At 52.0% G+C, this 15,502-nt stretch overlaps 1 protein-coding gene across 2 annotated transcripts in view; it reads right to left on the minus strand.

Moving 5' to 3' along the window:
- The window catches only part of LOC123769518 (tyrosine-protein kinase transmembrane receptor Ror2), a 632,994-nt gene that overhangs the window by 156,285 nt on the left and 461,207 nt on the right, over positions 1-15,502 (minus strand). The gene's annotated exons all lie outside the window — the stretch shown is intronic.

Below are 15,502 nucleotides of genomic sequence, written 5' to 3' on the forward strand. Positions count from 1 at the left end.
TCCCAGCACACAGTATACCTCCCAGCACTCCCAGCACACAGTATACCTCCCAGCACTCCCAGCACACACAGTATACCTCCCAGCACACACAGTATACCTCTCAGCACACACAGTATACCTCCCAGCACTCCCAGCACACACAGTATACCTCCCAGCACTCCCAGCACACAGTATACCTCCCAGCACTCCCAGCACACAGTATACCTCCCAGCACTCCCAGCACTCAGTATACCTCCCAGCACTCCCAGCACACAGTATACCTCCCAGCACTCCCAGCACACAGTATACCTCCCAGCACTCCCAGCACTCAGTATACCTCCCAGCACTCCCAGCACACAGTATACCTCCCAGCACTCCCAGCACACAGTATACCTCCCAGCACTCCCAGCACTCAGTATACCTCCCAGCACTCCCAGCACACAGTATACCTCCCAGCACTCCCAGCACTCAGTATACCTCCCAGCACTCCCAGCACACAGTATACCTCCCAGCACTCCCAGCACACAGTATACCTCCCAGCACTCCCAGCACACAGTATACCTCCCAGCACTCCCAGCACACAGTATACCTCCCAGCACTCCCAGCACACAGTATACCTCCCAGCACTCCCAGCACACAGTATACCTCCCAGCACTCCCAGCACACAGTATACCTCCCAGCACTCCCAGCACACAGTATACCTCCCAGCACTCCCAGCACACAGTATACCTCCCAGCACACACAGTATACCTCCCAGCACACACAGTATACCTCCCAGCACACAAGACAAGACAGGAGTGGAGTACAAGCGTCGTGTAGTTGACCACAAAACACAGTTACAACCCAAACTACCGAACAACGCTGTTCACTTGAACATTATGGCACCCCGGCCATTACTTCTCCCAAGACTGCAAATCACAACACAATCCTCACACTCAGAAGTCATTTGCATTTTATCCATTGACAAATGTTTATCTCTTCATTTAAAAATGGGTAGAGTAGATTCTGCAATTCAAATATGAACATTCCAGACAAGAGTTAAATTTTAAGTTAGCGTGGTTGCCCCTGAAAAAAAGAAATAACTTTATAATTCCTGGACCAGCTCACTAATACGTGAAAAAAAACAGATTAGAATTGTATAGTATGAGGCTATTCTCAAAAGGTTCTGGTACTGGTATGGGGCTGCCCTTCAGCGCTGGGGGCTCCTGAAACAGGTTAAGAGAGCCAGGAGGCTGTTAGCTAGTGCTGGAATATCCTCGTACCAGCCGGTCCTGACATAACTGTGGCCCCTTTATCTTTGTAACTAGATAACAGGACATCGTGTTCAACGGGCATCTGCTAGACCTTCTAATCCTTACTAAGTAGCCATTGTGCGCGGTCCTGGGTGGGTATTGGAGGCCTAACAGCATCTGGTGTTGGGGGACTGGAGACTAAGGGGGTGGGGCTGAAGATGGACGCCTCATTACACTACTGGTGTAGGAAGCCAAGCGCGGCTTACTCTGTAGCAGAGAACAGAGACTCATGTTGACCAGACCACACACTAGAAGGTGAAGGGACGACGACGTTTCGGTCCGTCCTGGATCATTCTCAAGTCGATCATTCTCACAATTGACTTGAGAATGGTCCAGGACGGACCGAAACGTCGTCGTCCTTTCACCTTCTAGTGTGTGGTCTGGTCAACATACTTTAGCCACGTTATTGTGACTCATCGCCTACAGCAGAGACTCATGTACATGACCAAGCCGCTATGTGCATTGCATACATGGTCACTTTGAGAGTCCACGGCCACACTTAATACTGGAGAGTGTGAGAGAATGAGTAAAAACATACAAAAGACCCATAGTCAAAGGCATGCGAAGTCTGAGAAGCTGAGACCATTAGCATATCAAGCGGAGCCCCTCACAACGACCCCTGTTACCGCCCCAGTGAATCATGATCAGCTCAGCCCTACAGCACCCCGGGTGAGAGATGGTAAATCCCACAGTGTGAGCCTCAGTCACGTCTACACCAGCACCTCCCTACAGCTGCTGAGGGTAGCCGCCGACCCCCTGGTAAGGAGCCAAGAGTTCTTCGTAGTGCGCTGAACATTAGGCTTCACAGGCCAGAGGTTTCCCAGCTGTGATGGATTGAAGTTTAGGCTTCCGCGACACCTTTATTTGTCGCGTGTGGGACGAAGATCAACGGTGTGAACGAATTTACCTATTTCCTTATTCTCCGACGTCAGTTGTGTGTTTCAAAGTTGTAGGAAATAAATTGGTACTGTGAGTAATATTTCAGGAGGATGGGTTACTGGGACCGTCTCAAAGCTCTTAAAATGTTCTCTCTGGAAAGGAGACGAGAAAGGTATCGAATAATGTATATATGGAAGATACTTGAAGGTCAGGTCCCAAATTTCCACAGTAGAATAACAACATACTGGAACGAAAGATATGGAAAGAAATGCAGAATAGAATTAGGGAAGAGTAGAGGTGCCAAAGGCACAATCAGAGAACACTGTCTGAACATCAGAGGTCCACAGCTGTTCAACACCCTCCCAGCCAGCATTAGAAATATTGCTGGAACAACGGTGGATGTATTCAAGAGGCGCTTAGATAAGTTCTTGCAAGAAGTGGCGGACCAGCCAGGCTGTAGTGGATATGTGGACCTGCGGGCCGCTCCAAGCAACAGCCTAGTGGACCAAGTTATCTCAAGTCGACCCTGGCCTCAGGCCGGGCTGGTATCCAGGTAGCCTATAATTTGAAAATGTGATAAATTCTGGAAGTCGTTCAGCTTTCACAAATGCATATTATATTATATATATATATATATATATATATATATATATATATATATATATATATATATATATATATATATATATATATATATAATGCTAAAAAATCTTTGTTGACGAATCTAGAGCCCAGGGCGGTTATCTAAACCCCCCCCCCCGAGAAACAAAATAAAGATTAACAGCGTTTTGAAAGGAATATGATGATTCCTGGCGCACTCACTAGATGTCGCCACTGTGTACCATAACACAAGCACGTGACCGCCTCTGCTCAGTTGCCAACACAAGAATTCTTCAATAATTTATTTTTATTTTTGTGACGCAATGAGGATATCCGTTTTAATTTAGTAATCCGTTTTTTTTTTAATATTTTCTGTTCAAATTATGATAATCCTCGTAGCGTATATAGTTAAAAATAACTGCTAACCTATTTCCAATAAATTTTAATTATTAAAATTATTTTATTATCTATATTATATAAACATGACGTCGATGGTTTAATATTTTCAAATATATTTTCCTGTTTTAGTACAGAATTTGATTCTATACAATGTGAACTTTATTTTCAATTAAACATATATAAACTGATATGAAATACCAGCTGGTGTACCAGCCCCCCCGGGGGCCAGGAGACACCCCTGGTGTACCAGCCCCCCGGGGGCCAGGAGACACCCCTGGTGTACCAGCCCCCCCGGGGGCCAGGAGACACCCCTGGTGTACCAGCCCCCCCGGGGGCCAGGAGACACCCCTGGTGTACCAGCCCCCCCGGGGGCCAGGAGACACCCCTGGTGTACCAGCCCCCCCGGGGGCCAGGAGACACCCCTGGTGTACCAGCCCCCCCGGGGGCCAGGAGACACCCCTGGTGTACCAGCCCCCCCGGGGGCCAGGAGACACCCCTGGTGTACCAGCCCCCCGGGGGCCAGGAGACACCCCTGGTGTACCAGCCCCCCGGGGGCCAGGAGACACCCCTGGTGTACCAGCCCCCCCGGGGGCCAGGAGACACCCCTGGTGTACCAGCCCCCCCGGGGGCCAGGAGACACCCCTGGTGTACCAGCCCCCCCGGGGGCCAGGAGACACCCCTGGTGTACCAGCCCCCCCGGGGGCCAGGAGACACCCCTGGTGTACCAGCCCCCCCGGGGGCCAGGAGACACCCCTGGTGTACCAGCCCCCCCGGGGGCCAGGAGACACCCCTGGTGTACCAGTCCCCCCGGGGGCCAGGAGACACCCCTGGTGTACCAGCCCCCCGGGGGCCAGGAGACACCCCTGGTGTACCAGCCCCCCCCCCGGGGGCCAGGAGACACCCCTGGTGTACCAGCCCCCCCCCCGGGGGCCAGGAGACACCCCTGGTGTACCAGCCCCCCCGGGGGCCAGGAGACACCCCTGGTGTACCAGCCCCCCCGGGGGCCAGGAGACACCCCTGGTGTACCAGCCCCCCCGGGGGCCAGGAGACACCCCTGGTGTACCAGCCCCCCCGGGGGCCAGGAGACACCCCTGGTGTACCAGCCCCCCCGGGGGCCAGGAGACACCCCTGGTGTACCAGCCCCCCCGGGGGCCAGGAGACACCCCTGGTGTACCAGCCCCCCCGGGGGCCAGGAGACACCCCTGGTGTACCAGCCCCCCCGGGGGCCAGGAGACACCCCTGGTGTACCAACCCCCCCAGGGGCCAGGAGACACCCCTGGTGTACCAGCCCCCCGGGGGCCAGGAGACACCCCTGGTGTACCAGCCCCCCGGGGGCCAGGAGACACCCCTGGTGTACCAGCCCCCCGGGGGCCAGGAGACACCCCAGGTGTACCAGCCCCCCCCCCGGGGGCCAGGAGACACCCCTGGTGTACCAGCCCCCCCCCCCCGGGAGCCAGGAGACACCCCTGGTGTACCAGCCCCCCGGGGGCCAGGAGACACCCATGGTGTACCAGCCCCCCCGGGGGCCAGGAGACACCCCTGGTATACCAGCCCCCCCGGGGGCCAGGAGACACCCCTGGTGTACCAGCCCCCCGGGGGCCAGGAGACACCCCTGGTGTACCAGCCCCCCGGGGGCCAGGAGACACCCCTTGTATACCAGCCCCCCCGGGGGCCAGGAGACACCCCTGGTGTACCAGCCCCCCGGGGGCCAGGAGACACCCCTGGTGTACCAGCCCCCCGGGGGCCAGGAGACACCCCTGGTGTACCAGCCCCCCCGGGGGCCAGGAGACACCCCAGGTGTACCAGCCCCCCCCCCGGGGGCCAGGAGACACCCCTGGTGTACCAGCCCCCCCCCCCGGGAGCCAGGAGACACCCCTGGTGTACCAGCCCCCCGGGGGCCAGGAGACACCCATGGTGTACCAGCCCCCCCGGGGGCCAGGAGACACCCCTGGTATACCAGCCCCCCCGGGGGCCAGGAGACACCCCTGGTGTACCAGCCCCCCGGGGGCCAGGAGACACCCCTGGTGTACCAGCCCCCCGGGGGCCAGGAGACACCCCTTGTATACCAGCCCCCCCGGGGGCCAGGAGACACCCCTGGTGTACCAGCCCCCCGGGGGCCAGGAGACACCCCTGGTGTACCAGCCCCCCGGGGGCCAGGAGACACCCCTGGTGTACCAGCCCCCCCGGGGGCCAGGAGACACCCCTGGTGTACCAGCCCCCCCGGGGGCCAGGAGACACCCCTGGTGTACCAGCCCCCCGGGGGCCAGGAGACACCCCTGGTGTACCAGCCCCCCCGGGGGCCAGGAGACACCCCTGGTGTACCAGCCCCCCCGGGGGCCAGGAGACACCCCTGGTGTACCAGCCCCCCCGGGGGTTATCATTCATCTGACTGACAGACAGACAGACAGACAGACAGCGTGTTAGCCTAACGAGGGGGAACGTCTCAATTATAACTAAGTAAATGGGAACGAGGCACTTGGAGGAATAGGTTAATGACAGGGAATGGGAGTCACCAGAGGGAAGGGGGGAGGGGGGTAGGGAACGGGTGTAATTACCTAGTCCGTATGGCAGTACGACCCTCAGCTAACGACAGTAATTACTTCCTAGCTGCCATGACTGGGCTCTGGCATTACCTCCCCTGCCAAGCTCTCTCTCCAGCCTGGGAAAACTACCCTACACCTACCACCACCATTTCTATGTAGATTGAACCGTCGGTGTAAAATTCCTCCTATTGTTCTACTTCAATGGGAATAACATTTAATCCGAATTAGAATTTGTATTGTATATTCCGCTGCGCCTTTCACACAAGAACGGTATCCGGGTCATTGGTAATTACACAGTCGCCAGTATTATAGCCACCCAGTTTTATTTTGGAAAACCATTGATGGTACACTGACCATTGTACCACCGTGATGGTACCATTAATGGAGGCGTTTGGGACGCTTTCTCCCACACAGAAATGCTCTAGCGTCATCAGTATATACGTCACCTGGTCATCATATATACGCCATCATATATACGTCATCTGGTCATCATATATACGTCTCTCGTCATCAGTATATACACGGGAGTGATGGATACTAACGACGTTAAGTTCAAATACATTTTAAACTGCATTTTTTTAAACGTTTTTTTTTTGCGTCACATGTAGAAAAATGTATCAAGAGGAGACGCCAAACCGGAAAGACTTTGTAGCATTATTGGCGGGAACCTTCCTTGAGGTGCTTCCGGGGCTCAGCGACCCCGCGGCCCGGTCGTCGACCAGGCCTCCTGGTTGCTGGACTGGTCGACCAGGCCTCCTGGTTGCTGGACTGGTCATCCAGGCTGTTGGACGCGGCTACTCGCAGCCTGACGTATGAGTTACAGCCTGGTTGATCAGGTATCCTTTGGAGGTGTTTATCAAGTTCTCTCTTGAACACTGTGAGGGGTCGGCCAGTTATGTCCCTTATGTGTAGTGGAAGCGTGTTGAACAGTCTCGGGCCTCAGATTTTGATAAGAGTTCTCTCTCAGAGTACCTGTTGCACCTCTGCATATCAACGGGGGTATTCTGCACATCCTGCCATGCCTTCTGGCCTCATGTGATGTTATTTCTGTGTGCAGGTTTGGGACCAGCCCCTCAATTATTTTCCACGTATAGATTATTATGTATCTCTCCCGCCTGCGCTCAAGGGAGTACAGATTTAGGCTCTTTAGTCGGTCCCAGTAGTTTAGATGTTTTACTGAGTGGATTCTTGCAGTAAAGGATCTCTGCACGCTCTCCAGGTCAGCAATTTATCCAGCTTTGAAAGTGGCTGTCATTGTGCAGCAGTACTCCACTCTAGAGAGCACTAGAGTGGAGTACTCTAGTGCTCTCTAGAGTGGTATAGCATCATCATCGGTATAGCATCGGTACATCCATCGGTACAGGGAATGTTGATGTAGTGATCAGTAGTCGTGACCAGTGTGGGGGGGGGGGGGGAATACGACCCCCCCGGTCTCCAATCCAAGTCTGACAGCTCCCTATGCCTCGCCTACCTGCCTTGTTCCGCCCGTTCCGTTATACTTGAACTATTATGGCGTTGGAAATTCTTTGTCGAATCTGGTATTAACGTTGCGGATGAAGGTGGCTTTCGCTGCCTTCTTGAGGTTATCTTGAGATGATTTCGGGGCTTTTTAGTGTCCCCGCGGCCCGGTCCTCGACCAGGCCTCCACCCCCAGGAAGCAGCCCGTGACAGCTGACTAACACCCAGGTACCTATTTTACTGCTAGGTAACAGGGGCATAGGGTGAAAGAAACTCTGCCCATTGTTTCTCGCTGGCGCCTGGGGTCGAACCCAGGACCACAGGATCACAAGTCCCGCGTGCTGTCCGCTCGGCCGACCGGCTCCCACTGGTTGTGCGTCCATTCCTCTTTAGGTACACATCGTCGTGCACACACTGACACGCGCGGACTCTCGCCCTCACACAGGTAAAATCACATCAATTAAGAACAGCAGGGGACGTAGGATCGAGCCTTGGGGGGAGGGGGGAGGGAATAATTCATACTGCTCATGGCGCAAATGATGATACTTTTGTAGCCGCTATAATACGGCTGAAGACGCTACTACTACTTTTGTGCAGTTGCTGTTTTAGTTACTGGAAAGTTGCTTCCCTGCTGGCTGCCTGGCTGCCTGCCTGCCTGCCTGCCTGCCTGCCTGCCTGCCTGCCTGCCTGGCTGCCTGGCTGCCTGGCTGGCTGCCTGCCTGCCTGCCTGCCTGCCTGCCTGCCTGCCTGCCTGCCTGCCTGCCTGCCTGCCTGCCTGCCTGGCTGCCTGCCTGGCTGCCTGCCTGGCTGCCTGGCTGCCTGCCTGGCTGGCTGCCTGCCTGCCTGCCTGCCTGCCTGCCTGCCTGCCTGCCTGCCTGCCTGCCTCTCTCTCTCTCTCTCTCTCTCTCTCTCTCTCTCTCTCTCTCTCTCTCTCTCTCTCTCTCTCTCTCTCTCTCTCTCTCTCTCTCTCTCTCTCTCTCTCTCTCTCTCCACCCTACAGTCACACTTGTATATTCTGCTTCTCGACTCTAAACTCAATCTAAGCCAGCGTCTCAATCTCCTATCCAATTACCTGGACGAACCGTCTCGCTAACAGCCTTCTCCCTCACACTACCAGCACCAATATCAATGGAGAAGTATTGATCCCAGCAGGAGATCGCTAGCGACGTAGGGAGGAGACACTACGTTCCCCAACCTTCTGTGAAAGTCAAGCTGGCTGGGACAATACAACCTCTCGTAGACATTACTGGTGCTAGGGGGGAGGGGGGGGGGCTGACCCCTAGGGGTGTATGGTGACCATGGGGGGCGTATGATGGTGTCCCCTGAGGGGCAGGAGTGTGTGTGCAGGTCAGGGGGGGGGGCGGATCACAAACACACTAAGGGGAAGTGCTCACATCGAGTCATTAGTGTGTGAGGGTGGAAGCAATTCAACAACAGCAGGAATAATAATACCCCTACCCTTCCCTTCCCTGCCCTTCCCCAACCCTCCCTTCCCTTCCCCTTGCCCCCCCCCCCCATCCCGTGCCCTCGCGAAGGCACCGTCTGTATGATAACAGCCCTGGACTCCAGAGGGGAGCCGAGGGACCTCAACGCCAAGGAGGCCGTGTATAAAAGGCGCCAGCAAGTAAATCCTCTCCGACGGCACAAAGGGGGCGGTGAAGAGAGGGCGGTGAAGAGGGGGGGGAAGTGGAAGAATAGATAGTGAGGGGGGGAGGCGCGCCCTCGGCGTCCGGCCTCGGGAGTCGAGTCTCTCAGTACCATCACGGCTTTATACGGTACACCAACTCAAATGACTATTGTGACGGAAGGCTGTAAGGGGAGCCAGCTGGAAGGGGAGCCAGCTGGAAGGGGAGCCAGCTGGAAGGGGAGCCAGCTGGAAGGGCAGCCAGCTGGAAGGGGAGCCAGCTGGAAGGGGAGCCATCTGTAAGGGCAGCCAGCTGTAAGGGCAGCCAGCTGTAAGGGGAGCCAGCTGTAAGGGCAGCCAGCTGTAAGAGTTGAAAGCCACGATATACTCCCGGAAGTAACAATGGGGAAAGAGAGCACACCACCAATGTTTAGCAACCTCCAATACCCAAGACAGTCGCAAACATACATAAAACTACAATTTGAAAACAGGAGTGAATAAGCCGACGCTCAATCCCCCTAGCACATGCACGTGTGCACACGCACGCACAGTTGATTGACAGTCGAGAGGCGGGACCAAAGAGCCACAGCTCAACCCCCCGCAAGCACAACATGGCGAGCATGCGTACGTACGCGTGTATTTCGGGAAAGAGAAGAGGATCCTAGATTTGATGCCTCGCCAAGCCAATCTTCGACAACCTGGTGAAGGAATATTTCACATAACCTTATCACCTACGTGAGACCAGTGCTAGAGTATGCATTACCGGGGCTTAATCCTCACCTAATGACACCAATGAACATGAGGAAATAAGTTAACTTGGAATTTAGCGATACAGGGTAGAACATTTATTGTATGTAATTTCAAACGAATAATTGGAACTGTTCTGCAGAAAGGTAAATAAATGGGGACCTGAGGGCAGACATAATTCAACCCATTAAGAAGAAGATGAGCAAGGGAAACGCACGTTATACCTTACCTTACACTGTTAGTGTAAGGTAAGTGGAATTATTAGGAAAAAGCACTAAGCCAGATTGACTTTATACCAAGCTTGTTTGAAAATGTAATAAGCATTACGAAACGCGTTCAGGCGTCAGACCAGAAAAAAAGAATGAATTTTGGAGTTAATTTATCAATTATCCTCAACAGTATATATATATATATATATATATATATATATATATATATATATATATATATATATATATATATATATATATATATATATATATATATATATAGTGATCGTTGTTGCATAGGCACGGACGCGCACAAACACGGAACATGAATGAGGAGCCAGGGACCATGAATGAGGAGCCAGGGACCATGAATGAGGAGCCAGGGACCATGAATGAGGAGCCAGGGACCATGAATGAGGAGCCAGGGAACATGAATGAGGAGCCAGGGAACATGAATGAGGAGCCAGGGAACATGAATGAGGAGCCAGGGAACATGAGGAGCCAGGGACCATAAATGAGGACTCAGGGACCATGAATGAGGGAGGCAGACTCAGCGAGAGTCAAGTAGTTACACAACTTACCCCACCAACCAACACCTGCAAAAGACCAAAGAGTTAAGTTGGAGAGTTGAGAGTAACCCAACTCCAGACTTGAGCCCTAACTGTCCTTCCTCCCTCCCTCCCTCCCTCCCTCCCTCACTCCCTCACTCACTCCCTCACTCACTCACTCACTCACTCACTCACTCACTCACTCACTCACTCACTCACTCACTCACTCACTCACTCCCTCACTCCCTCACTCCCTCACTCCCTCACTCCCTCACTCCCTCACTCCCTCACTCCCTCACTCCCTCACTCCCTCACTCCCTCACTCCCTCACTCCCTCACTCCCTCACTCCCTCACTCCCTCCCTCCCTCCCTCCCTCCCTCCCTCCCTCCCTCCCTCCCTCCCTCCCTCCCTCCCTCCCTCCCTCCCTCCCTCCCTCCCTCCCTCCCTCCCTCACTCACTCACTCACTCACTCACTCACTCACTCACTCACTCACTCACTCACTCACTCACTCACTCACTCACTCACTCACTCACTCACTCACTCACTCACTCACTCACTCACTCACTCACTCACTCACTCACTCACTCACTCACTCACTCACTCACTCACTCACTCACTCACTCACTCACTCACTCACTCACTCACTCACTCACTCACTCACTCACTCACTCACTCACTCACTCACTCACTCACTCACTCACTCACTCACTCACTCACTCACTCACTCACTCACTCACTCACTCACTCACTCACTCACTCACTCACTCACTCACTCACTCACTCACTCACTCACTCACTCACTCACTCACTCACTCACTCACTCACTCACTCACTCCCTCACTCACTCACTCACTCACTCCCTCACTCCCTCACTCCCTCACTCCCTCACTCCCTCCCTCACTCCCTCCCTCACTCCCTCACTCCCTCCCTCACTCCCTCCCTCACTCCCTCCCTCACTCCCTCCCTCACTCCCTCCCTCCCTCACTCCCTCCCTCCCTCACTCCCTCCCTCCCTCACTCCCTCCCTCCCTCACTCCCTCCCTCCCTCACTCCCTCCCTCCCTCACTCCCTCCCTCCCTCACTCCCTCCCTCACTCCCTCCCTCACATCTAGAGGGAATACACTGTACAGAGGGTTCTGAGAGTTCGTCTACTCCCCAAGCCGCTGTCAGTTGTGTCCATTGTTTCTAATGTGTTTATTTTGTCACGCTCAATCATCCTATTATTAAAATTTTATTTATTGATTAACTCCTCTCGTTTGACAATTTATTTGGCTTATTACGAGTATTGATGTTAGTTTGCACTTCAATACCTGCTTGATGGGGTTCTGGGAGAGGTTCTACTCCTCCAAGCCCGGCCCGAGGCCAGGCTTGACTTGTGAGAGTTTGGGCCACCAGACTGTTGCTTGGAGCGGCTCGCAGGCCCACATACCCACCACAGCCCGGTTGGTCTGGAACGTCTTGAAGAAAATTATTTAGTTTTAGTTTTATCTTGAAGATGTCCACGGTTGTTCCGGCAATATTTCTTATATTAGCTGGGAGGACGTTGAACAACCGTGAACCTCTGATGTTTATACAATGTTCTCTGATTGTGCCTATGGCACACGTGGTATGTATGTGATGTGTGATTTTGTAATGTCCTGAATTTTGTTTTTATAGTTTGTGAAGATCAGGTCCAGAATATATCCATCCTAGTTGGCTTAGTTATAAGAACATAAGAATAAAGGTAACTGCAGAAGGCCTATTGGCCCATACGAAGCAACTCCTATTTATAACCACCCAATCCCACTCATATACATGTCCAACCCACGTTTGAAACAATCAAGAGACTATGATTATCTGCCGATTAAGCGAAAATTTGTTACAGAATCTAAGAAATTTCCTGACCTATGATTGGTTATTTCTAGATAGATTTCTCGGTATAACATTACTGTTTGCCATTAGCCATCTTAGACTGGTAAGGTTAAAGTCTCCAAGGAAGATAATATCTGGTACTGGGTTTGCGAGAGTACTGAAACTATTCTCTATAGCCGCCCCAGACATCTCCATGATATACTCTCTAGAAAAAACAGAGATGACATGATAACAACATACAAGGTACTGAGGGGAATAGACAAAGAGGACAAGGACAGCCTCTTCCGGAAAATTAGAACGAGACGACTTAGGTGGAAGCTGGAAACGCAAATGAGTCGAAGAAATGTAAGGAAATATTCTTACCTTATACCGGTGGTCGAGGAGTCCAATGGACAGAAGAAAGTCGTGGAAGCCACCTCCCATTATAACTTCAAGGACCTGGACCCGGAGTCACGAAGCAGTTACGCAAGCACTTACGAACGTGTACATCTTTCCTCAATCTTTGACGGCTTTGGTTATATTTATTAAACAGTTTACAAGCATGAAAACTTGCCAGTCAACTGTTGTTATTGTTATAAACAGCCTCCTGGTGCTTCGGAGCTCATTAACTGTTTAATAATTGTAAACAAAGCCGCCAAAGATTGAGAAAAGATGGACAGTTTCATAAGTGCGTGCGTAACTGCTTCGTGAATCTGGCTCCAGATTTGATAAAGAAATCAAACGTTTGGAAGTTTGGACGGGAGCCGGTCGGCCGAGCGGACAACACACTGGACTTGTGATACTGTGGTCCTGGGTTCGATCCCAGGCGCCGGCGAGAAACAATGGACAGAGTATCTTTCACCCTATGCCCCTGTTACCTAGCAGTAAAAATAGGTACCTGGGTGTTAGTCAGCTGTCACGGGCTGCTTCCTGGGGATGGAAGCCTGGTCGAGGACCGGGCCGCGGGGACACTAAAAAGCCCCGAAATCATCTCAAGATAACCTCAAGGAAGTTAAATTATAACCTAACATATAGAAGGCAAGGCGGCAGGGGCTAAAGAGCTAGGCATCACTTCCCAGTAGTAACAGTTAGGTAAGCACCATCCTCGCTACCATCCTCATCCTTCCATAACCACTATCCCCCCCCCCCCCACCTATCTTAAGAGCATCTTGGCTAATACTGGCAGCTTCAGCACGCAGTAAGCAATCACGGCGAGCCTCAATATCCCCGCCAGTCTTGGGGATTGATAAGGGCAATAAATTTAGCGAAGTATCCCCCTTCTCACAACAGATAATGGAAGCGGGTGATGCGCATTACCACCACCTGCTCCTCCTGCTGACTACTGCTTCATAATACAATACAGGACACACCTGCATCTGGTGCCGAGAGTAAGCCGTCACCGCCAGCCCTCATGTGACGCTGGTACACACACACAGGCCTGGACACCTGCCTGTCACTCCAACACAGACCCCACACACCTGGCTTCTAGGGCCTAACTGTTCAACACGAGGCCGCTCTTTGGTCAGCGAGGCGGACAGTCCGCCTGCTTTCATACCTCTCACTGTATTTCCCTGAGGGGAATGTCCTTCCCTCACTTCCCCCTAGAGCAGTACGAGTTACGAGTTCCTACTGGCCATGTACATTCTCACCATCTTATGAATTCAGGTGACGTCATAAGATGGTGAGAATACTGGTGACGTCAATCACATAGTCACGTCCATCAAACTATCGTAAAGACGGAAAATGAATAAGAGAAGAATGAATGAAGGCAGACTGAAAGAATGAATGAATGCAGAATGAACGGGAAAGTTTAGGGATTGTCTGAAACTTCAATCGGTATGAACTTTATGACACAAACAAAAGTACAAACTTTTCTCAGGGTTTCAGACCTTACTCGCTGGGCGAGTTTAACTATTTTCAAAAACATGAGATTGTGTTTGCCAGCGGAAGGGGGGGAGAGGGGGGAGGGGGTGAAAGAACAGGCCCAATCGTCACGGTCCACCACCAATGTATATACATTATATATCACTAAGAACTCTTTGACCCGGCCAGGATTCGAACCCATGCCGTCCAGGATCACCCCTAAACGTACACAGTACCGTGACCACCGCACCAATGATCGGTGGTCACGGTACTGTGTACGTTTAGGGGGTGATCCTGTACGGCATGGGTTCGAATCCTGGCCGGGTCAAAGAGTTCTTAGTGATCTATGGCTTGCGCGTTCATGCAGCTTTCTCACCTAAATGATACATATTCATGCCCAAAATCAGATGTTTTCCTCTATCAAATCACTTTCAGTGAATGATAAAAACAGAATTTAAACCAAAAAAGTCCACAAGATATCTTAGATGTGAATTTAGATGTTAGATGTAAGTTAGAAGTGTCCTACACGCCGACAAATGCCGTAATAGCAACCCATATCTTGAGATCTTGAGATGATTTCGGGGCTTTCAGTGTCCCCGCGGCCCGGTCCTCGACCAGGCCTCCACCCCCAGGAAGCAGCCCGTGACAGCTGACTAACACCCAAGTACCTATTTACTGCTAGGTAACAGGGGCATTCAGGGTGAAAGAAACTTTGCCCATTTGTTTCTGCCTCGTGCGGGAATCGAACCCGCGCCACAGAATTACGAGTCCTGCGCGCTATCCACCAGGCTACGAGGCCCCTTTGACAGTACTTCGGACTTCCTCCGAATTGACAGTACGATTTAATACTAAGTGTAATAAGTACATTTCCTTACTGTTATACACAGTACATAATTGCACTTATGGGGCTGTGTAATATACACGGCTGGCCCTCCAGTAAATGTGTTATCCCCGGGCCGTTGTTATTTCACGACGCGATAAAAGTGGTATACTGGATCGAGCGGGGTATAATGACTATTAGTAGAGGGTATATAATGAGCGCAGGGAGAATAATGAGGCAGGTGTAATCAGCACCTGTGCAGCATCGAGGGGGAGAGAGAGAGAGAGGAGGAAGCAGGTTGTAGCGATGCTCTGCTGTAGTAATGAATATTAAAATATTAACTACTTTATACTAAAGATATAACTTCATTGGTTATAGGACCAAAGACGCCAACAGAACTTTTCTCCATAACGTGAGAAATGCTCAAAAAAATATCAAAGCTTGTATTAATGATATCGGGCCACCTGGCTGAGAAAGCAACCTGTGATGTAGTTTTTTATCTTTTACCACAGACGTGGCCATACATTTACAATGCTAACCAGCATATAACTACATTTTCTCCTGTCCTCCATGGACACGAGAAATTGCGAAAGACAGATCTTCCCGCTCTTAAATCCACGTTGTTGTCCTGGGTTGTGAAAGTTATGATTCTCCATAAAACTGAAGATTTAATCCCTAATCAACAACTTTCAACAACTGTTATTGTGTGT

The sequence above is a fragment of the Procambarus clarkii genome, chromosome 63, assembly GCF_040958095.1.
Source record: "Procambarus clarkii isolate CNS0578487 chromosome 63, FALCON_Pclarkii_2.0, whole genome shotgun sequence".
NCBI lineage: Eukaryota > Metazoa > Arthropoda > Malacostraca > Decapoda > Cambaridae > Procambarus > Procambarus clarkii.